Source organism: Ambystoma mexicanum, chromosome 9, assembly GCF_040938575.1.
Source record: "Ambystoma mexicanum isolate Mex_15411 chromosome 9, UKY_AmexF1_1, whole genome shotgun sequence".
Taxonomy (NCBI): Eukaryota; Metazoa; Chordata; class Amphibia; order Caudata; family Ambystomatidae; genus Ambystoma; species Ambystoma mexicanum.
The window spans coordinates 1,147,370,652-1,147,394,837 of NC_090931.1; positions in this window are offsets into that span (position 1 = coordinate 1,147,370,652).

A 24,186-nucleotide genomic window follows, 5' to 3' on the forward strand; every position below is an offset into this window, starting at 1 on the left:
GATATAACTCTGGTCACTGGGCAATGAGTGTGGGTTTTAGCAAGGAGACATGTGTACTGTAATTTGCTTATTGTGGCATGTGGCGTGGCCGAAGCAGTAGGTTTGAATGGGAAAACATATTTAGCTTGTGGGTACAGCCTGAATTGGTAGACTAGAGTACAAAAAACTTGTGCGATGAGCATTAGCAAGGACCTGCAGGCATGTTTTTGGAAATATGTGTTGTGTTTTAATTTTCCGTAGTGTAAGAATGTAATTGGAAAGACTCGTGATATACATTTGGTGTCTGGGTAGTGGGCCTGACCCTCTGCAAATGCAAATGTGTACTCTGATTTGCTTATTGGGAATATGGCATGGTTGATGCCTTTGCTCCATGGATTCAGAGACATACCATGTTTGCAGGCCACAAGCAATGGCCATTGGTTATAATATTATGGTATAGTGGAGAGTGAACTAGGATGCAGGGTAGGTGCAGTGAATAATAGGGTTGTTTGGTTTGGCTGGCGTCATGGTGGAGCCTTATGGCATAGGCAATTGAATGATGATTTCCATCACTGGCATGCACTGCTTATAACAACAGACAAGTATGTGTTGTAAAAAATGTGTTTCTTAAAGGAGCTTTATAGTTCTTTCATGTATCTGAAGAGTGACCCATCTAATGTTCTGTTTTAAAGCATGGGAACATTAATTATGATCAATTATGTGGTGCAAGTTTCCTGAAAAGATGTGGATGATTTGTATTGGAAATTACATGAGCACTACAAAAAATGAAATGCTTGGAGATCATGTGTTAGGTGTATAGAAATTGGCTGCACTTCGAGTAGTTGATTCCCCCAGTGCGATGCCACCAATACTAAATGAACCGTTGATTTTGATAATAGTGCCTACTTTACATGTTCCAGTTTTCCATCTGGAAATGTCGAAGTGTTCTGAACAATGGAAATCCTCTCTTTCAAAAATGGACTGCATGTTTGCAATATCTAATCCAAGAATAAATGTACCCTGAAAATAGCCCAATCTCCTAAATATACACATCACGCTCATGTATATGTAAAATGAGACAAACAATAATATTTTAAGGAAGAAATGTTGGTCTCCAAAAACACATAGATTGTCTATCTACTATAAGTTGTTGATACAACAAACACACTCATTTTTAAAGTGCATTGTATCTTCAATTGTTTCAAAATATTTGAAATATTTTCAAACAGGTGGACAAGTTATTGTAGTATGACGAAGAATGAAAGAAGAAGCACTACAGCGACTACTCGCAAAACGAATCCTGGATTAATTAAAACAATTAAAACGACTATTAATTAATGTCTGAAAAGAAGTACAATCAATTAAAAAGGATATTGAAAATGTAAGAGGAATTATGGACAGTAAAAATCACATTGAATTAGAAAACATGATGATGTGGCTTTTTTAATGTTCCGTCACAAAAATTGCAAACATGAATTATGATTAATTATCAGGTGCAGGTCTCCTGGGATAATGTGGGTGATGTGTATTGGAAATTGGATGAGATGGTGTGGCCCATACTGGGCTGCAGTCTATTTTGACTTATATGTGGTCTTATAGTTTTACTGTAGCTGTGAGCTGTGGTTGTGTTTAATAAACCTCCACCTATTAAAGGTGCTGCTAGCAACAGCTAGAGTTTTCAAACATCTGCAGCATTGGCACACTCTATTTGAAAGCTATTAGAAATTCGAGAGAGTTGGCTTCATTTTGTGTGCCATTATCTGTTTAGAGTTGTCATTTTTGTTATTTTATATTTTCGTCACCAATTGGACATTTGAATATGTCTAACATTGTGCAATGTTCTGTCTGAAAGATTGGGAAAATTAATTATGATAAATCATTTGCTGCAAATCTACTAGAATGATGTGGATGATGTGTATTGAAAATTTCATGAGATGGCCTGGACCCTAATGGGCTGCAGTGTTTTTTGGCTTATATGTGGTCTTATATCTTTACTGTAGCAGTGAGCGGTAGTAGTGCATAATCAAGCTCCAACCATTAAAGGTGCTGCTAGCAACAGTGAGAGTTTTTAAACACTGGCAGCACTGGAACACTCTATTTGAAGGGTTATTAGAAAAGGTAGAGAGGTTCATAGATGCGGCTTCATTTTTTGTGGCATTGTCTAGCTGTGTCCATGGACAGTGTAATCGCACGGTCAGATCTATTGACGCAGCCATATCATGACACCCATGCATACAAAAAAGTCCAAACTGTGGGTGCTGAAGTCTGTGGGTGTGAATAATCACCACAACCACAAAAAAGATGTTTAAATTATCATACTTCCTGTACTTGCTAATGAAAGGGTTTTTCAGTAACTTCAAGCACATTTTGGCACTATACCCCTATAAATATGTATTGGTTTTACTCACTTTTCCCCTAATACTATTTTTCTTTGTTTTGTGATCTGGAGCCTTTATTTGAAGAGTAATACAAAATTGTAGAGAGGTTTACAGAGGAGTCTTCATTTTTTGTGACATTGGGCCTCATCACACGTTGGGCTGTATCCTAGGTGTAATACCAGCCGACTGTAATAGCCTTATAACCCACCGGTCCAGCAGGTTTACCGCTGGATGACGGTTTGGCCGTTAATGGTAAATCCCAATTTCTCATTGGGTCCATTGGATCCAAAGGGGCATTTTCAGCACTAATACTGCGGGCTAATACAGCCGGCAGTAATACTGCCGAAAACAGGGCACTAAATGGGATTTTCCCCTCCAGAAAAAAACTGAAGGTAAAATAGCCCATTTTGTGCCCAACTCGTGATTGGGCCAGCCCTTAAATGCAGTGGTAATACCGGTACTGTCGCATTTAAGGGCTACAGCCCAACTCGTGATGATGCCCATTGTCTTTTTAGAGTTGTAATTTATGTTATTTTATATTTATATTTTCATCAACAGTTGCGACATTTGAATATGTCTAACATTGTTTGTTTGTTTGTTTGTTTGTTTTATTCACTTATAATGCGCACCAGGCCCGAGGGTAGCCAGGTGCAGCAATACAGAAAATGCAAAGCTTAATTTACAGGGTAGGGTCAAGGGTTGCATACAGAGTACAAAATACAAAATACAATATATAACAGATAGGCGGCAATTGCAATTCACCCACAAAATGCACACAAAATGAGTACAAAGTACAATAAGGACAGTATATATACACAGGCACTAGATGGACGTTAGATCATCGGCCAGGTGGGCAGAGTGAGGAGGTCCATAAGATCAAAGGAGAACAGGATAGTGATGTGTATATGTTAGGGTTGCGTGAGGATAAGTGGGCGCCAATGGGCTAATCATTGGCAGACCTCAGCAGATTAATGTAGTTGCTTCTGAATTTCGTAAAGGGCTGCTCCTCACGTAGCAAAAGAAAGAAAGAAAGAAAGAAAGAAAGAAAGAAAGAAAGAAAGAAAGAAAGAAAGAAAGAAAGAAAGAAAGAAAGAAAGAAAGAAAGAAAGAAAGAAAGAAAGAAAAAAAACAGTAAGACGTTGCCCTTCTAATATTCCCTTTGTTATGTTTTGAGGCATTGTCTTTTTCATGTTGTAATTTTTAATGTTTTACATAATCCTTCCCGGTTGGACATTTCAACATGACGATCATGAGAGTACCAGTAGTGATGATGTTATTCATTGCCACTGAAGAAGAAGGCAACTCACATGAATAGCGCTGCTGAGAGTTGGCGCTTCTTTAAAGTTAATAAACACTGTTCAATGAAAGAGGCAGAGGAGGTACTTTGCACATTCTTCAACAAAGCTCTCTACGCTGTGGGACTTCAAATGTTCTGTCTCAAAGCTTGGGGACTTTAAACATGATAAGTCATATGGTGCAAGTCTTTTTGAATGATGTGGATGATGCATATTGGAAATTGGACACAATGGTCTGGCTGATACTAGGCTCCAGTCTTTTTTGACTTAAATGTGGTCTTATATGTTTACTGTAGCTGTGAGCTGTGGTTGTACATAATCAACTTCAGCAGTGGTGTCAACTGCACAGACTCCTGTTTTACCAGCTCCCGAACTTTCCATGATGCAAGTCATGTGTAGATGATGTCTTGAATAGGTGGTCAAGGGAGGTGATACATTTGAGGAATGGTAGAAGTTAATCGCTGAATACCCGATTACCTGTAATTCTTATTCCTTGTTTTAAGTGGCGTTTCCCCCTCTTTTTTTAAAAATTAAATAAAATATATATATTTATATATATATATGTTGCTTTTTATTTTAATTCCCTTTGTTAGATGTTTCATTCTTATGAGTTTTCCTCCCCTATTCCATCGCCCTCTTTCCGTTCCCAGTATTTGCCCTTTTATGGGTCACCTTTTAAGTTACAAAAATAGATAAAATTGAACACAGAATGCTAAAATATATTACAATATACATTGTAATTTATTTTATGTGGTTTCAGTAATTCAAATCTCCCAATTGTTTGTTTGTTTCCATGGCTACACTGTTAACAGGGGCAGTAGTTTAGATGCAAATACAAGAACTCCAGTTGTTGCTTGTGTTAGGTTTGCACGTACAATGCTGCATTTCATTGGCTGATGCTGTAGCTGCGGCTACAAATAATACTATTTAAAAATATACACATTTGTGTGTGTAATAACAAAACTCTTGAAATTCAAGGAAAAAACTTTAGTTGCAGGGAAGTTAAGGTGAGCAATACCTTGTAACAGAATTCTTGAAATTCAAGTATAAAATGTTAGTTGCTGGGCCATTAAGTTGAGAACGCAATGCAACAAAAACCTTGAAATTGAGCTAAAGCCACCTTAACTTTGTGCCCCCAGTTGCACACCCTATGGCCACAATGATGACATCACAGATGATATCACTAATTACATGTTGTATGAGAACACTGATGACATTACAAATCATATCACTGATGCCATCAGTGGTGGCAACACTAATTACATTGTATATAACTGATTACATTAATAATGGAATTAAACATAACATCATGTAAAACAAACAAAAGCACATGGAGCAAGATCAGCACAGCAGCATTTGTCATCTGTGCCAGAGACTTAGTAGACGATTACAATTTTCCACCATCTAACACCCAACCTATAGGATACATTCACTTCATCCCAATGAACACGAACAAGATATTGGATTAACGTTGATATCCCCACGCTTTGTGATGACTTGTGTGAAGGTTCCCGTCATAAAACCTTACCGCAAAAATTACACCACACCGCCTCGATCTGCTTTTTGGTCTGTTGGTCCTTTACACAGAAATATTGTCAACTGTCAGCTATGTTTTATGTGCACAATTCTTCTTACGCAGAGGTAAAGCTGAAGTCATATTGAAATGCAGGACCATGGAGGAAAAATAAAAACTGTACAAATTCAAAACACAAAAAGGACTCTGCCACTTAATATCAAAAAACACATAAAAAATATAACTGGCTAAAATAACAAAAACTACCAAACTACAAAGCACAATACAAAGGACAAAGGTATAGGAAGAAGAAAGGTAAAAAAAGGAATAGATAAATCAAGGTACTGCTTTTAAAAATTCCTGAGAGCTCACAATGAAGTTCACACACCAAGATGAAAAGCAATTTCAGAAAAAATGAAAAAGGTGTTTGGAAGAGGGGTGCAACTGCAGTTACACTATATAGCCAACTGAAATGTGTTTGCCCAATCAAATCGCCCAATGAGGAGTCGTGCCTTCACATGGCACTAGCCACGTCTATGGAAGGCCCAATCACTTTGAAAGATACGTTGATGTGGCTAAGCTACTTTGCACCTGTTTTTAACAGCCAACCGCATTATGGGCTGCAGTAGCCTACTAACTGTGTCAATGTATGAACCTATGACACATTGCGATGCGTTGATGCAGCTTCGTCCATGCCGTTTGAACACAGCCCGTGCATGCATAATGAGCCAATATGAGGTCAACCATCCTTCAACGCGGCTATGCATCTTTGTGCCTGATGCGCCAACCAATTAAATCATATGCTGTGGCTCGGCACCTACACATGCCTCGTATCCACGTCGACAAAATTCCCAATCACATGTTACAATGTATTGATGCAGCTACGCTCTTGACGTATGACGACATACGCTCTTGCATAGTTATTCAATCAGCGCCTGCAGCGGAGTGTAGCCATGAATAATCACCCTACCAACAAAAAAAAGTTTATATTGTTAAATACTATCATTGCCTGTTAGTGCAAGGTTATCCAAGTAACTGTTTTACATATTGTTCCCCATTGGACATTCAAACATGTCCAACCAGGGACGTCATTTAGGGGTCACCAGAGGTCACCTCTGTGGTCTCCCTTCGACCTCTAAAACAAAAAGAATTTTTTTTCTTTTTTTTTTAATGCAAGGCAGCACCATGTAGCTCTTTACTTCTGGAGTGGCTGGCTTTCTTGTTCAGGCCTCTTAAAAAAAAGAAGAAAAATAAGAACAAGAGTGCCACAAGTCTTACACTGTCAGCACTGACCCTAAATAAGAAAGAATAGGATTACCAAATAATTTGTATTTCTGGAATTCTATTCAATAATTGATAGACTCATTGAAGGTTTATTTCAGGCACACTGAATTTAGTCTGTTTTTAAATGCCCCAACTCAGCCTTTCATCCTTCTGAGGTCGATAAATGAGTACCAACACAGGTTGGGTGATATTAGGTGTATATTTTTTTCAATATAAAGCGCTTAAGCGTAAGTGCTATATAATAACACATCATTAATATTTGGTCATGGACGTCTGCTTCCATTCACAGTAATTTGGTAATATGGGTCTGTACACACTGATCTTAATGGTACATATGGTGATCCAAATATCATAACCATATTTTTCGTAGTGTACAATGCTATGTGATGCCACTTCCTGTTTTGTCGATGGGTGAAAGGTCGTGTTCCATCGTTTCCTGTGATATCACTTCGGCGTGGGGTCAAATGACATCACTTCCTGTTATGTCATCAGGGGGGGCAAGGGTCGTGTGATGTCACTTCTGCTACCCCTGGCATTTTGGTGAAATGATGTCCCTGTGTCCAACAATGATGGTAGAAAAAGTGATAACAATGTTACTTGGATCCCCAAACCGTCGCCACCCAGAAAGAAAGCAACTGGATGAAGACCATTGCAGACAGTTGGCGATACTTCAGGATGAAAGAACACTTTTAGAAAAAAGAGGAAGAGGACGTACTTTGCACATTGTACAAGAAAAGTATATGAAGGGGCCCTATTAATGTTCAATCACAAAGCCTAGGAACATCAATAATAATAAACCAGCTGGTGCAAGTCTACTGGGATGATGTGGATGATGCCTATCAGAAAATACATGGGCACCACAATATAACAATGCATGCAGCGCATGCATTATGTGCACAGACATCAGAAATACAAATGACTGTACCGGAATCGTTAAGCACAGACGAGTCTGGTACAGTCAGACTGCCTTCAATAAATCATTGTGCTCCAATAGGAATGCCAATGCATTTTTCACCTTTCCAATACCTATAAGCTGTTGTCAAATACTCTTATCTTTAGTGGCAACACCATTTAGTAAAACAAACAAAGAATCTGCAATGTAACACTTCACTCCTAGAGTGTTTCTTCCAAATCGAGAGGTAAATACATGACTTTGCCTCTAACACCTTGCACTGATGATTTTCTAGGCAGATTTGACATCTGTGTTTGCAACCTAACAATAACTTGGAAAGGATGAGAAGTTTTCAATGCAATCACTTCAAATATGTTCAATTTCTGAAGCACAGCAGGGATATCAGGCACTACAATGGCATTCAAGACACTTCTGGGAGGAATATTTCTTTGATTATAAGACCCATCTGTGTCTACAAGCTTGAAGTGCCTCACTTGTGTCAAATCCTCCTTCTACAAAGAAATACAGATAAAGTTATTTCCAAACATCTTCTACACTGTGTTTAATTTTCTCTTCAATGTACACTAGTTACACTTGAGACCTATAAAAGGTGCATCGACAAGATACACAAATAATGGAATGTCTTTCAGTGGAAGACAACTCAAACATTGCAATATTTTTGTATAATGTTGTCAAAGCAGATCCTTTGAAAGCATAAAATTATAATTTTCACTTCCTGTAAGTGTTTCATGTACGTCCACATACTCGTTTAAATACATGATATTTATCATTTGCATTGTAGAAACAAAACTTTCTACAGTCCCAATCAGAGGCATACTTGGTGTTTTGAACTCATACAGTTTAACTAGAAGGTATCTCATTTTGTGTATGATGAAACTGACTCTTACATCTACTTTTATCAAGACAAGCTGGAGTGACCAATATGTCCTGTTTTTTCACAAACTTTGCTGTCATATATTCTCTGTAGCATCTTGATCTGTCTTTGAACCTTATTATTTTTGTGCAAAACTTGCAAAAATCTCTTTAAGACTTTACATGAAAACATATCAACATTGCACAAAAGATTAGACATCCATATCTCACATCCATACCTCACAATACTATTTAGGTTTTATTCTTAACTAACCTAAATTTTCAATTTCTGTATTATTAGACTTTAGGATTTCATATTTTTTCAAATATTTCGGACTTCAGAGTTACATCTCATCTCATCAATAGCTAGGGGAACATTCTTTCCTTGAATGTAATTCTCCTCATTAAAAAATCTTTATGTATGAGAAGTGTTTCCACTCTCCATTAAACACGTCACAAAAGTTTTCATGTACATGAACGCTTTCTATATTTAATGGTGTAGTCACCTTAGGTAATTTCTTAAGTTTATTCAATACAAAATTGAACCATTTTCTATTCATATGAAAAACTTTTATAATTATTACTTGTACTTTTTTCTTTTGCAAAAAACGCCTTACCACATATCTAGATTTTGGATCCACACTTCTCCAAAGATTTGTAAAAACTCGATAGTGGTACATTTTCCTAAATATATATCTTTATTTCTTTGTTTCAAATTGATAGCACATTTGCTACCTTTTCTTCTAAAAATCTTAGTTTTTTTTTACTAGCTACTAACAGATTTAATACAGTTTTTCTTTTCTTACTTTCACTAAAAACATTCTCAGTTCCATCAATGTGTTCAGTTGGCACATCTCCAATTTAAAAGTGCCGATTTGTAAAAGCATTGTCAATAACAGGCATTGTTGTGTTATCTAAAGTATTTGTATCTACAGATTTAAGAATGCTACTTTTTAAAATAGTATACTTAGAAACTTGACTTCCCTGCGCACAATTGTTTCTTATGGAATGTTGTTGTTGCTTTCTTGAGGGCATCTCGCAAAAAAGCTGTAAAGAAAAATGGGATGGAGAAGGTCAGTCATTGTTACTTTATATTTACAATATATAATATGAATTATTCTTTACATAAAATATGTTCAGTATATTTAGGTTTTGTCAGGTGTATTGGCCCACGTTTGAGTCATTAAGCTGAAACATTTGGTGCTGAGGGCTTAGAAAATCCAAGATGGCCAAAAAGCCCACATGTGCGCCAGAATCCAGGAGAACCGCGCAGTTTGTGCGCACACCAAAATGGTCGCCTAACCTTCCACCCACCAGTGCGAGCGTGATGGGCCAGGGGTGCCATGAGTGGAATGTGTGCCAAAGGAAAAACAGCAGTGCCCGTTAGCTTAAAAAGCCCTTTGAAATCACCTTGGTTTCTCTGAATGCAAGCTCAAAATGCCTATTTTCAAACATTGCAGGATAATCAAAAATCTCACTGAACACCAGCAGACATTTGGCAGAATGAAGTTTTGTGTGCATACAACATCTGGAAGGAAAAAGAGCCCAAAACAATGTTCATAACAAAACTGGCTGAGCTGTGGAGGTCAGCAGCTTAAGTTAAACTGAACTGAAAACCACTAAAATCGAAATGTTTAAATTAAATGAGGGACCTACTTTTGAGTGTCACATAGTTTGTAACTGTTGAAATGTCATAGTTTCGAACTTAGAATCAACATTCTAGCTGCATGTGTAAAAATTGTCAGTTTGATTTGAATGTAGAAAACTGGGAACAAAAAGTGACATTTAGCTGAAACCTGGCTTAATGAAACTGGATTCTGCCTGAGAACTACCCACGACAGGAGTTGAAACTGGATCAACAGCTGTGTTACCAGGCCTGGCTGCATTCTGCTGCCCCACAAAAAGGAGGTCACATGGCCCTGTTGATTGAAAGGGGAGAGGCAGCTGGGGACTGCAAGAAACTGAACAATGGACTCAGGCAAATGTTATATTGGGGGGGGCCGTAAAGTGGCTTCCTCTTGGGGGAAACTGGGAGGGGCAGTGCCTCTGCTAGCAGCTAAGCTTGGGGGAAGTGGATAAACCAGTTATTCCACCCTGTGATGTGGGAAGCCAAACCCCTTTTTGACCAGAGCATAATTTTAAAAAGATAGATAATGCATAGTGCGGACTGGTCAAAATTATATAATTAATATCATTGTTCTTATGATTTTTCTGTGCACGTTTTAAGAGGCTTTAGGACCCTGTGGTGTATTCTAGGGGGTTGCTTGCGGAAAATAGGGTCTCACTCCAAATGTATGCATGTTAAAAATCTGACACTTTATCATCTGAAACACATCTCCCTGGTGCACATTTGTGTAAAATCTGGAAAGGTTTAGAGGTCGTTATCTGGATGAAAAGGGCAGAATTCTGTCATCAGTGGAAACGACATCGTACAAAGACAGGGATCGGATGGTTTGGTGCTACAGAAAATATGTAAACTGGACCTATAATATGAGAAAAATGGTACATAGATAAATATGTATTTGGATCAGAAATAGATTTGTGTGCAATTTGACAAGGAGAGGTTCCTCTGACCATAGAACCTACAGCATCACTCTGACACTCCATTTCTTCCCCCCAATCAAGGGAGAGAGGAAAGTTTGGCCGATGATAAGTGAGAGGGGCAGGTTTAGCTAGGCCCAGGCACACACCCATTTTCAAAACACATAAAAAGGGCCACAGAAACCCAGGTAGAGAACATTCAATTCCATTTTCTGCGGGACGCTCTTCCGGGAGACTCCAGACTTCACATCCATCAATCTCCAAAGACCAGAACTTTACTTCAGAACTTAAAGCAAGGGCCTAAACCAACAAACTGAGAACTCTAATCAGCAGGCCTGAGCATCCTTAAAATCATCTGCAAACTATTCCACAGCTGGGCGAGCTGTCTGAATTCTGTGCCAAGAACTTTTGCCAGTACCCAGAAAGCAGTGTTACATCCAGAATCCACTTGATCCAGACTGGAAGCAGACCAGAGATCCAGAGAACCACAAGCCGCTGTATCCAGAGAGCTGACCCAGATCGCTGTGAAGTGAGAACCGAAGTCCAGTCCAGTTGACCAGGTCCGTGACGAGGCCCATTCATTTCAAAATTAGGAATGAGTATCCACCAGAACTGTGCAGAACCCAATCTCTTAGTTAAAATAATCTAATTCAAGCTATTTTAACCTAATTAGAACAGCCTCCTAGAAATCGTGTCATCTGTCATTTTTAAAGCTGCACAACTGTCACCTGTCAATTCTGAAGCTGCAAGCTGTCACCTGTCATTTTGAGTTTTACTTTAAATCCAAAATCTACCTTTATTAAATCATCCGTATCTCTGGAACCGTTTGTGCTAGGAACGAGATTTCATCTGAATGCTTAGGATCTAGGCTTTCCAACGAACCTAGAAGCGACTTCCTACTCCCTATACTTTTTCCGTAATAGCGACACACGCACTCGCGAAATTTACCGCGATTTGCGATTTGGCCCGATTTCTTCATCTGTAGAAAACAGCAGCTTTTTGCTTCTCTTTGCTAAAATTCGTTTGCAATCTGATAATCCTTCATAGAGTATTGTTAACGTGAGCATGAACTAATATAAAGTAGCCATCACCTACCCGGAACCTCTAGAGGGAATTAAAAGCAATTTTAGCACCTTTTCACTTCCATGAAACCACATTAAAGTAATTTGCCTGTGTTTAAAACTCATCCCTCTTTTCCCTAACCTTTCTGGGGGAACTGGAACTGTGTATTGCATTATAAAGTGTGATTTGTTGGGATTCTTGAAGACTGTGTGCTCTCCTTCCATTTCTTGTATTGCATATGGGGGGAGTGAATTGTCAAAAGAAAAAGTGATTATATTACCTTTTGCTAAAATCATAACAAGTTATTTCTGTACTGCATTGTATTCCACCTTGCGTTTCCTTGAACCATATAAACCATTCTTTCCCACCTTATTCTTCTGTTCCTATTCATAAGTTACCTCTTGCTGACTACTGCTCATATTCACAAGTGTAATATCCATTATCAATTTATTTATAGAAGTGTGATATATATATATATTGTTTACATTTTCAAATAAACCTTTTAATTTGCAAAACAAACCTACTTCTTGGCTCAGTGGGGTCAGGGGGATTCTAAGAGGGGGTGTTATACAAGGGTTGTTATCCAGAGTACTGAACTGGATATAAAAATACATCAATAAGGGTTTTCCTCAGCATCCCAGACTAGGCATTGACTTAGCTGTAGTGTTGATTGAATATCGCTTACAGTTTGTAATTTAATACACTTTATAGGTATTACTTTAAGATCAGTTTTTTTCCAAAGCGGGTTCAAGCAGTTGTACGTGTTATGCTATGGTTAGATATGAACAAAATTACATTTGTCATATCAAATGTCCTTCCTTCTTTCTCTATATGTATTACCTGGCAATTCCCTTAGTTGGTCCATATATTTAATTTCATATGTGCATCCGTTATCAATGATTTCCAAGGCTGTAAAACAAATGGCCACTATCATCTATACAATTACCTCAGGTTTCATGCAGTCTTACCATCTTGAAAATGTACTGTTCCAACCACAAATGCATCATAAACTGAGAAACTCAGTTACCATCATTCAAACTCTCATCTTATTTAGGCTTCATGCAGTCATTCACATGTTTGTCCAATCATGTAAGGCTAATCTATAAGTGCTATGTCTGACTATAGAGCGAAAAGCATTCATTCACCAGAAATGTGATGGATGGGTGCTTGGTCTTCTCCCTTTACATTCATTCCTCCCATAAAACTGAACATTCAAGTGTGCATCTTAGTCCTGAACACAATAAACATGATATACATTAGCATAACTTGTTAATTTACATACATAAAGGTGTGGCAAGATAATCTGTGACATATCTATGGTTTGATGTAGCAACGTGTCATTCATTAATCTCTGGTGTGTCCCCCATTCTTGAGCAAGGTGATGAGGTAGGAGACCTGAAAGGTAATGCACTGACTCTCAGTTCCACCCATTTCCAGTTTTGACACCTGCAAATAATAGAGGGGGTCCTGGGAATATCTCTGCCAGACATTAGTTCTGGTTATGAGAGACTTATCCAGAGTCTTTAGCTCACTGTCTTTCACAGAGGAGAAATATCCCAAACATTTCAGTCTTTTCCCTGCCCAGCACCAAAATGCTAAGCAGTTCTCATCTGAACAAAAGTACCAACAGCAACCCCAGACACGTGTTTTGGTCTGGTAGGACCTCATCAGTAGGGTGGAGCTGGGCCTCTGTAAAAATAGTGAACAAGGACTCCACGTCTGGATTACCCTAGTAACTTTGGGTGGGACCCAGATATACTTAAAATATGCAAATAACAGGGGGAGTCCTGGGTGTCTCTCTGCCAGACATTAGTCCTGGTTATGAGAGACTTACCCATAGTCTTTAGTTCACTGCCTTTCACAGAGGAGAAATATCCCAAACATATCAGTATTTGTCCTGCCCTGGGGCAGTCCAGCACCAAAATTCTAAGCAATCCTCCTCTGAACAAGAGTACCAACAGTAACCCCAAAACTCTACTTAAAGACTGTAGCTCAACTCCACACACACAGCACTGAGTAGGCTGCTCGTCACATGACCAGAGCCTGCAAATCACTTACTTCTCCCACCACCTATGTAATCAGTTCTCCTTAAGAGTCCTCATCGAAGGACATGCAAAGACAAAAGCTTCACCTGGTTGTACCTGTTCAGGCCTGATAAGGCCAATGGCGTTACACACTATACTGCATTTCACCGACAAAATAATCGCTACTACTGCTACTCAACAAAAGACATCACCATATGCGTCCTCCCTCCATTGCCCATCTCCACTCTCACTAGGTATTGAATGGCAAAGTGCCCTGGTCAGCCTCAGGAATGCTACCCTTGTGAACCACATCAATAATATCCTTGCCCCCATTTCACTCGAAACCTATCAATTGGAATGAACTTTTCCTGTAACATGGCAGAATCCATGAATTACCACAAATAAAAAATAATAACATTTGCCAACATCAAAACCAAGTTAGCATTTATCAGCTGCACTCCATCATAGGACTTGTCATATTCATGGCCACATTCAAAATTGACCACAGATCTAACAAAAAAGTAGTTGCAAATATGAGATCATAGTGAAGAGCTTGCTATCCAGTTTCAAACCACAAACACAGCAGCAATTATTTTCAAAGGTAGAGGTATGCTGCTTGTTTAAAGATACAAATTAGTATGCACCTCTATTCATTTTACATGTACCTATGTCAGTGCATTGTGTAAAAACATATGAAATTACATACCATGAAACCCCAAAAGGTTCCTGCCCTTTCAAGGCACACCATTTCCAAGCAAATTGTGAAACTGATAAATATGGTTGCTGATTATTATTCCTAAATGACTACCAACAATAAGATGGGAGTGTAAGTACTGCAGTATAAAAGTATATCCCATGTAGACACCTCCTCTACGTGCTTGAGTAATGTGGGATGCTATTCCGCAGCTCATATAGCACACTAATATTAGAAAAGTAAAATTTCACTAGGTGGGCATTACGTTTGTCGGGTTTTGATTTATCTATGGTTGGCACAGTACATTCTTTGAATGATAAGCCTAAATAAAAAGTGACCTAATCTTATATGCCACAGTACCCACTTCTTCCATGACCTAACAATTCATGATAAAGCATGCACATATTAAGATAAATATATGCATAAATCGTGAATTTTGCAAACTCATACCTATATTTAAAAAGTCAAACATATTTTAAACAATACTGCATACAAGCTGAAATGCAAACTAAAAGACCCTAGCCACTTAGCCACTATGAATTTACTTTCTTCTCTTTGCTTCATAATTTCTCAGAAACCGTGTACCTGCTGTTTTTTGCCTGAAGTGCCAAACAATTAAATAAATACCTGGCATACTCTAGCCATAACCTTTGAGTACAATTATCGTATCACTTCTCAAGAGAAGAAATGTGCACTCCAAAATTACCAGTTCAAATTAACTTTCCCAGTAAGCCAGCAGAATGCACACATCTCTGCAAATAACATTGTCGAATATCATAACCAAGTTAGCATTCTTCAGGTGCACTGCCTCATAAAACCTCTCAAATTTAAAGGCACATTCAAACACTTCAACAATTCTAACACAGTTGAAAATCACTAAAATAGGGTCACAGAAAACACCTTAATCTAACTACAAAGCACATACACAGCTGCAATATTTGTCAAGGGTACAGTTATGCTGCTTGGTTGACATTAGGGGTTCTTTTGTGCCCCCAATCATATCACATATTCCAATGTCAGAGAGAAACAAATGTTATTTGCATATATATTTTTGTCACACATAACCATAGCATAACATGTGATACTGCTTCATCACTCTCCTAAATACACTGAACTAAAATATGGAAAACTCTACTCTCCAAACAATACTTAAAACTTGACTAAATCAGACACCTACACATATTTAATTTATCTTAAAAATACAACAATTAATAATATACATAACATATGGAAAAACACACACTCACCTTCAGCTACTCCAAATAATGAATTGATCTTCACAATAGCCAAATACAGAACATCTCCACACTCTGATTTTTGCAATCAGAATTTCAAAAGTTCACAAAAAGGTCACTTTCATAGCTTTCAGAAATCAATAGCACAAAAAGAGGACTGTAGAATGCAAACAAGTAAAATGCCCAACACATTTTTATTATAACCTATACCGATCAATAAACCCCAACACAATAATTCCAATGAATACTTTGTAGAACATGTAAAACACAATTAAATACAACTTTTTTTTTTCTTCATTTGACAAATTTCATAACCACAGCTATAACCCTGTTTAAATGGTCAGGACCCTACTATAGACGTGGGTACACATACATTTTTCAAATGCACTGGAAAACACATATTGCAAAGAACATCCAAACAGAAACACTTGTAAAAATCTGTGCTAAAACAGCCATGAAATAATATGATCAGTGCACCAAAATACAACTATATCCGTGGGTACAATGAGCAGGATTATGCTTGTGGCTACCAAAGCCAGCCACAAAGTAAAACGTACGATTGGAGCATTCATAGCTGCGGATCGAGTTCACCACCAGTAGTCCTGTAACATCTTTAGAGATTTAAAAAAACATATTGACATGGTGTAAAAATTCAAACAACTTAAAGGTTCAAATGAGTTCATAAAATCAGGAACACGTGTAAAATTGTGTAGTGTAAAATCAATGAAACAACATGATTAATGCACAGAAATTGGAATTGCCATACACGCGGCTAAGGCGATAGTCATAGATGCGGCTACACCTGCCAAAAGTACACAATGTCCCATTGGGTTAGTGGTACCGATGGGTATAATAAATCTGAAATGGCACAATGTTTCATTGGCTGCTGTTGTAACCGCAGCTATTTTATAGAAAAAGGCATCAAAGGTATTTTCCTTTTCTAATATACTTAAAAAGGGTGGCTCTTAAAAGATCCTTTGAGTTCTTTTACCAATATATAACCAAAAAATATATTTAAACTCAGAGAAATTCTCTTCACCTCTATTACAATTAAAGACATTGTGGAACATTTCTCTGATGTATTTCTTTAGATGATTAATACATTTTATTTTCCCAAAGAGCAAACAACCCTGTGCTCCCTTTAAAAAATATGTCTCCGCAATTGCAGCATAAACCTCACCTTCCAAACACTCCATCTAAAATAATATTTTTGAACCAAATAAAATTGAAAGCCATTGCTTTGACAACACATCACCTATGTCCTCAACATCACTAAACATTTTCAAATTCTCCACATTCTTCTGAACAATGAAAATCATCTCCTTCTGAAATTGGCTGCACATTTGTAATATCCAATCAAACAATATATGTACCACAAAAATATCACAATCTCCTACAACTACACCTCAGTCTTAAGCAATACAAATGTAATATGTAGAAAAACATTTAATACAATCATATAATACAATCTACAGTTTTGTTGCCATACATAAACATCACTCAAAATAATACATGCTCTAATAGGTTCAACAATTCAACAGCATATGAGGTACTTGACATCCTATTGGAAGCCATCCACCACACAATGAACAACCAATCAGAAAGTAAATACAAACATTCCACCTTCTCACCTCATCTACTCTTCCTTCATTGCTAATTCTAATATCTGAAGTGACAAGCAGTATTTCCTTCTATCACACTAAAATGGAAAACTACATGCAATAGCTGGAGGACATTTATCCTACAGAAGAAAAAATTAAAAAAGAAAATGATGAAGAAGATGAAGTAGAAGAAAATACACCAAATTCAGGATGTTGTTAGTCCATTCTTTATATTTATGTAAAATGAGACTAATAATACTATTTTAAGGAACACATATCAGTCACCAAACAGATATATTGTATCTACCTACTATCAAATGTCTATACAACCAAAACAAATATGTTTAAAGTGTATTGTATCTTCAATTGTTTAAAAATATGTAAAATATTTTCAAACAGATGAAGAAGTCATTCAAGTATCAAGAAGAATCAAAGAAGAAGCACCACCACAAATACCCACAAAACTAATGATTGATTAATTAACAGAATTTAAACAACTACTAGTTAATATTCATTTGTGATGTCATCTTTGATGTCCTGGGTGTTAGTGTTAGCAGTGCACGGTGGCGCGAGTTATGGTTGATTATGTTACCCTAACTGCCGAATTTCAGGGGTTTTTCGGTTTTACTTTGAACCATAATGTCCCTTTAACAAAGTTTTTTCACTGAATTTCATAGGTTTTTAGTAGCGCAACTTAACCATAATGTCCCTTTAACAAAGTTTTTTTACTGAATTTCATAGGTTTTTAGTAGCGCAACTTAACCATAACGTCCCTTTAACAAAGTTCTTTCACTGAATTTTATAGGTTTTTAGTAGCACAACTTAACCATAATATCCCTGACTTCATATACATGTAACATAGAACATACTAACCCCCTCATAGTGATTTTCATGTCCGCGGACTCCCGCCATGTCCGCGGACATATCGAAAATCTGAGCGTGGTGAATGTAAATTTAAATAGTGTGCCCCATTTCCCCTTTGAAGTTGGCTCTGAAAAAAGACGTTTTTTTTTTTTTTTTAACAGATGCTTGACAGACACCTGTTATTTTGTATTTTTTTCTTGTTTTTTTTTCTTACTTTACTCCTAAAATCTTCACATAACCTTCTCCAAAGCAACCCTTACATTCCAAAATAGAAAGGCATTTCCTGTAAAAGATAAAGAAATGCCATCTTCTTTAAAATTAACAGCATTACTGGCATCAATATTCTCATTATTACAGAAGAACATACCAGCTCTAAGCATGAAGGCACACATGCCTCGGTTGATGACACACCTAGCAATGTTTTGCTGAGGACAAGAAACTGAACTATTGTCCCATATTGCCCTAGGTAGTAATCCAGAAGAAATTACTTTTGCATTTGGAAGGATCTTCATTACGGCTTGAACCAAGCGTTCCAAATCAGCCAACAAAGTAGGGGCACTGACGTTGCCCAAATGGAAAGCACATAGTGCAAAACTACCACATGCGGACTGTTCATCGTGGTCATATCCTCACAAACTTGTACAATTCCCTGTACATTGCAATCAGGCATAGTGCTCCACACCACCTCCACTCCTTTCACATCAAAGTTCTTTGCAACATGTCTGCATTCAGCGTACTGCTGTAAACCATGCACAAACATATCTCCGAGCACCAACACCCTGACTTTCTCCATTTCTGCCATCTTCACTACACAGTCTCTTTCAACAAAAATCCACAACCTCGACATCTGATTGGCTGATCCGTACAGTCTTCTTTCCATGTTGGATTTCCCGGAAATACCTGGATGTAGCACGCCCTGTCCACGAACAGCCGTGGTGTCCGCGGACAGCGTCCACTTTACTCTCTGTGCCATTCCCTCATTGCATACAGCTAAGAAATCACACAATACGAATAATGTCCTCAGAACACCCCCATTTTGTGAATTTTCAAACATTTCAGGACGATTATCATTTCATTATTCAACATATTAACATTACAAATATTATACTTTCATCTTGTACTCTGCACACAATGCTATGTTTCTCCATTAGTAGCTAAGTATACTAGATAGAATGCCATAATACAATGCTATTTATATCAATGCATCGTTCAAAGCACTCATAACGGTATGATATTTATTGCAATATCCTTGACACTTTTTTCGCAACATCATAATAAAAATCCCTAGTACACAAATTCCATGAAAAGTACATACGCATGTGATGTCATCAGTGATTTCATCAATGACATTTGCGATTCATCTTTGATGTCCTGGGTGTTAGTCTTAGCGGTGCACGGTGGTGGCGCGAGTTATTTTTCATAGCTCACCATAACTTGCGATTTTCAGGGGTCTTTCGGTTGTACTTAGAACCATAACGTCCCTTAAACAAACTTTTTTTAATATCACGCAAACAATATACAAACATGGCGTGCAAAAACCAACTTCTCACAGATGGCTTTACACAGAATGTTGCAAAGTAAGAATTTATGCTCGTTCACAGTGAAGGTCAGCTGCTTCCATTTTTTTCTCGGGCCCCGGAGAGGCTCACAAAGCGGACTATAAGGTTGTATTGTGTTTTGACCTTGACAGACAGAGATTGACATGAAAGACTTCTCTTGAAGGAGTGTTGCTAAAACGTAAGAGAAGATAAGGATGAAATTTCTGAATCGAAACCACTTTTATATATTATATCACTATGCGAAAGATCGTTCGCACACGCGGAGTCGTATTTTGGGACTGCACTACTCGTAGACAATGGAAATTGCAATTGTACTCTAAGTAACCCTTTAGATTATTTTATACCAAATATAATTACAATAGCGTAGCATTAAAGACCGCTCAAGTTGAACTTGTTCGTTGAAAGTGGCATAATGTTTTCTACTGCGCACCATGACCGCCAAATTGATCCCCTGTCATTTAGAGGGCTCTGAAAAAGGCAGACGACATAGGGTGGGTTAATAGAAATAATTTAACCGGTCTATAGGGGGTCAAGCGCTCCACTCGCTGTGCCACTTCACTGTAGCCTGTCAAGTGTCACAGCGAGTACAACACCAACATCCATCCACAAATCACTTCGTAAAACTGTACATATAGCCCTATGAACATATCATGCTTTTACACACCAACTGACACTTAAAAATCTTCTATAAAACTTTTGCATCTGCATTTCCCTTACTTATATAATAAAATTGTACACAGTTCTCCTATAAATGCACATGTACATTTTGCAGTGAGAAGTGCATGAAGGGCAAGTGATCATAAGAACTCAGGAAGCAAATGCCAAGGGATGCCAAGGTGAGATGCCACTGGCTAACTACTGGAGCAGAGGAGTCCCAAGGTTGGGATGCATTTTAACCATAACATCCCTTTAAAAAAGTCTGCGAATCCAACATGGAGGATGTTACCAAAAATTCTGACGCATATCACGCTTTTCACCATCGATCGGTGGGTGCGTCTGATGTCCGCTGACCTCATGCTGCACTCTGGGCCAATCAGAGGCCTGTGCGCAGACCGCACAGGGAAGTGAGTGCACAGACCGACCCCAGATATCACTCATTTTATTTACCTACTTTTCGGCCATTTAAAAAAAAATGAATGGATGGATTTACACCAAATTTACAAGAGCATGCTTTCGGGATCAAACCACACATTTTGGGACCTCCCTTATAAATTTGTCCCCCCTTCACAAAGCCAAACCAAACTTCATGGAATCAATCTGACAGGGCCTTATACTTCTTTTGCAAGATTTTGTGAGGATTCGTCCAGGGGGATGAAGTTATAAGCCTCCCAAAACGTGCTCTTCCTATGGGTTCAGCAACTTAACCATAACTCCTCGGCCACTACCCCTGGCCCTGATATATAGGACTGCGATAGGAGCCCAACATTAAGGTGAAACCTATCATCAATAGGAAAAGTGAAGATTCTATGGCTAATAATTTTTTAGCCTTAAGACGGATCAGCATGGCGTTTGAGATTCCTATATTAGGGCCCTGGCCGCACATTCATCAAAGGTTTCGTGCACATCGACTTTACAGTTCAAAAGATATAAAGTGTTAAATAAAGGGTGTGTTTTTCACTTTTTAATTCATTTTCAAATAAGGAAAATATCCAATTTTTGCTCACACGCACTACCCAAAATGCGGGACATATTTTCACCAAATAAGAAACAAGTTGGGCACAAAGCGCTATCCTTTCTTGTTTTGGTGCAAATCTGACCAGTGCTTTTTTTTTGGCGCCAAGTAGGATGCCCTTTCTAGGCAAAAAGTTAGTTATATCTACCTTGATGCATTGCTGTTGACAAGCTTTTTGAGTTCTGAAATGCGGTCACTGAGCGATTCGTGAATAAAGTTCCGAATCAACATTGAAAAGCACCCCAAAATGATATAAAGGGTGTTAATTAGGGAGTTTTGAGGGCAGTCAGCATGTGGGCAGGGTGAAGAAGGATCATTTTTGAAAGATTAGTGCTTGGTGATACTCTCATATTTTTTGCAAGCGTTTTGCCAAGATCGAGAATCGTCTCGAACCAGGAAAAGAAAGAGTAAATACTTGTAAACTATAATACAGCGAGAAGTGGTAATCAGTATGGCTGCTAGTTAGACGAAGATGAGCATTTCAAGGAAATGTAAGATTTTTATTTTTTTTAATGCTTTTTTGTTTCGGGGGTTGTATTAATCCAGTATCCAGTAACTTCAAGGGAAGTAGTAACATAATGATCAGTTTTATGGGATGATTTGTAAAATGCCCATATATATACAAATGGTAATGTTCAAAATGAAGAACATGTAACATGTCTGCTGATAGAAAAGGTTGTTGGCTTTGCCAAAGTTTGCTTTAAAATGACATTGCTGAAATCTCTGTCATATTTGTAGCAATGCAAACACATGCTGCAAAGTGAATCAGGATAATCCATCAAAGAAAGGCACTGCTGTTGACAACCAGTAGAAATGAGCACATCAGGGAAGGGCCGTTCGGTGTGCACTGTAAACATAGGGACCCATACCTGCTATCAAATGCATACATGTGTGTTAAAGGCATGATTTACACGATGTGTGACATACATATGTTATAGGGTCTGTGCTTAGTTGATGCTATTGGGGTCAGGGTGGCTTTCAGTCTGCTTAGACGAACAGATGTGGTCCTTTCTTTTGACTACACGGGATAAATTGATGTTTATGCAACTGAGGGCACGCTATATCAATCAAACAGGAAAACGCCTATCCATTCACGCATACATTAAATCTGAAATACTGCTACACAATGTGCAGAAAAACAGTCGCTCGGCATTGCAATGTGATGTGTCTGACCTATGCATGTGTTCTTGCGTGTGTGTGTGTACCTTAAAATAGCAATTTTATTGCGTGAGAGTAACATCTTGTTCGGAAACAATAGTGCACGGTTCAACACAGCCCATTACATTCATCTGTGAAGTGGCGTTGTTTATTTGTATAGCGAAAGAAGTAAAATTCAGTGTTGCAAGGGAAAAAAAATGCTTAAAACAAATACATCAAACTGAGCGTCTAAAGTTGTTAGAAAAAATAGAACAGCATGTTCAAAATGAACATTTCCAATACAATTTGTCACCCATGCATAAATCTTGCTGACATTTTCAGTCACTTTAATAGTCTTCCTATTTTATAAATCAGTATGAACTTGCACAGTTGCAAAAAAGTGTGTATTTTGAACATCTCATTTGCATACTTTACCAGAAGCCAATGAGGCAGTGGAAGCAGCAATGGTGATCATAATAAGTGGTTGGGAAAAGGCAGAAAGATCACTAATGGTTTGCCTTTAGGGATTTTTGTACTCCATAGGGGACGAAAATGAGAAATATTTTTCAAACAGCAGGGGTAAAGGTTTGAAAACCAGAAACACATGGAGTGATAAAGATGTTAGTGCCACAGGGCACATACCAGGGAAAAATTACAATGCAAAAACTGTAATTTCAACATTAAGAAGTAATAATCGTATTTCATCATCGTTATTAAAGCATGACCCTTAAAGCCACAAAAATGAGATGCAAGTTTCAAGGGAACTTTATTAATCTTCGGGGGGAATATTAACAAAGTTTATTATTGTACAAAATAAGATTTTCAGTAAATTATTATTTGTTCCAGTGTACCATGCGTTATTTATTGTACCTTTGCAGTATTCCTCATAAGAAGTGCTACAACTTTTACAGACTGATATTTGCATGTTCCTTATCGGATAAAAGTGACGTTTAATTTGTAGGCATCGCATGCAACCATTGAGGCATACCATAAGCATTTTGTACTCCCAGTACCAGAGTAAGTTCTTAACTTACAGAGTGAATTTTACTCCCTAAAAAAAAAAAAAGCATAATTGGTGGCTCAACCAACCGTTTTCAGCTAGTGCAATATTAGAAGAATATATGCTCTGGACTCCACGAGGCCCGTCAATGTGTTCTCAGCGTGAGTAAAATATAGCGCATGCGCATTTTACGGCATGTATGCAGTGCATATTTCTGTACATATTTTGCACAGAAATGTGCAATGAGCATAATCGAACCCAGCATCCCTTTTCTATGCATAATCACATCAAGCAGAGAGATGCACGGCTGAATGCGAGACCACATCAATAGAGCCCCAGTGTTGCATAAATGAGGGCATTTGCTAGTCCTCATTTAGAATGCTGGGACTGCACACATTACCCAAGGAAGCAATGCAGGGTGTTCTACAGGTGGACCGAATGCAGTAGGTGGCTTTGCGTTTACAAGACCAAACCAAGACAAATAAGACACATATACTGTCATTGGTAATGCAAAACCTGCATTGGCAAAGCATGCACGTCTATTGTTGCTTATAATCTTGCACCTCTATGAGAATGAGTCTCC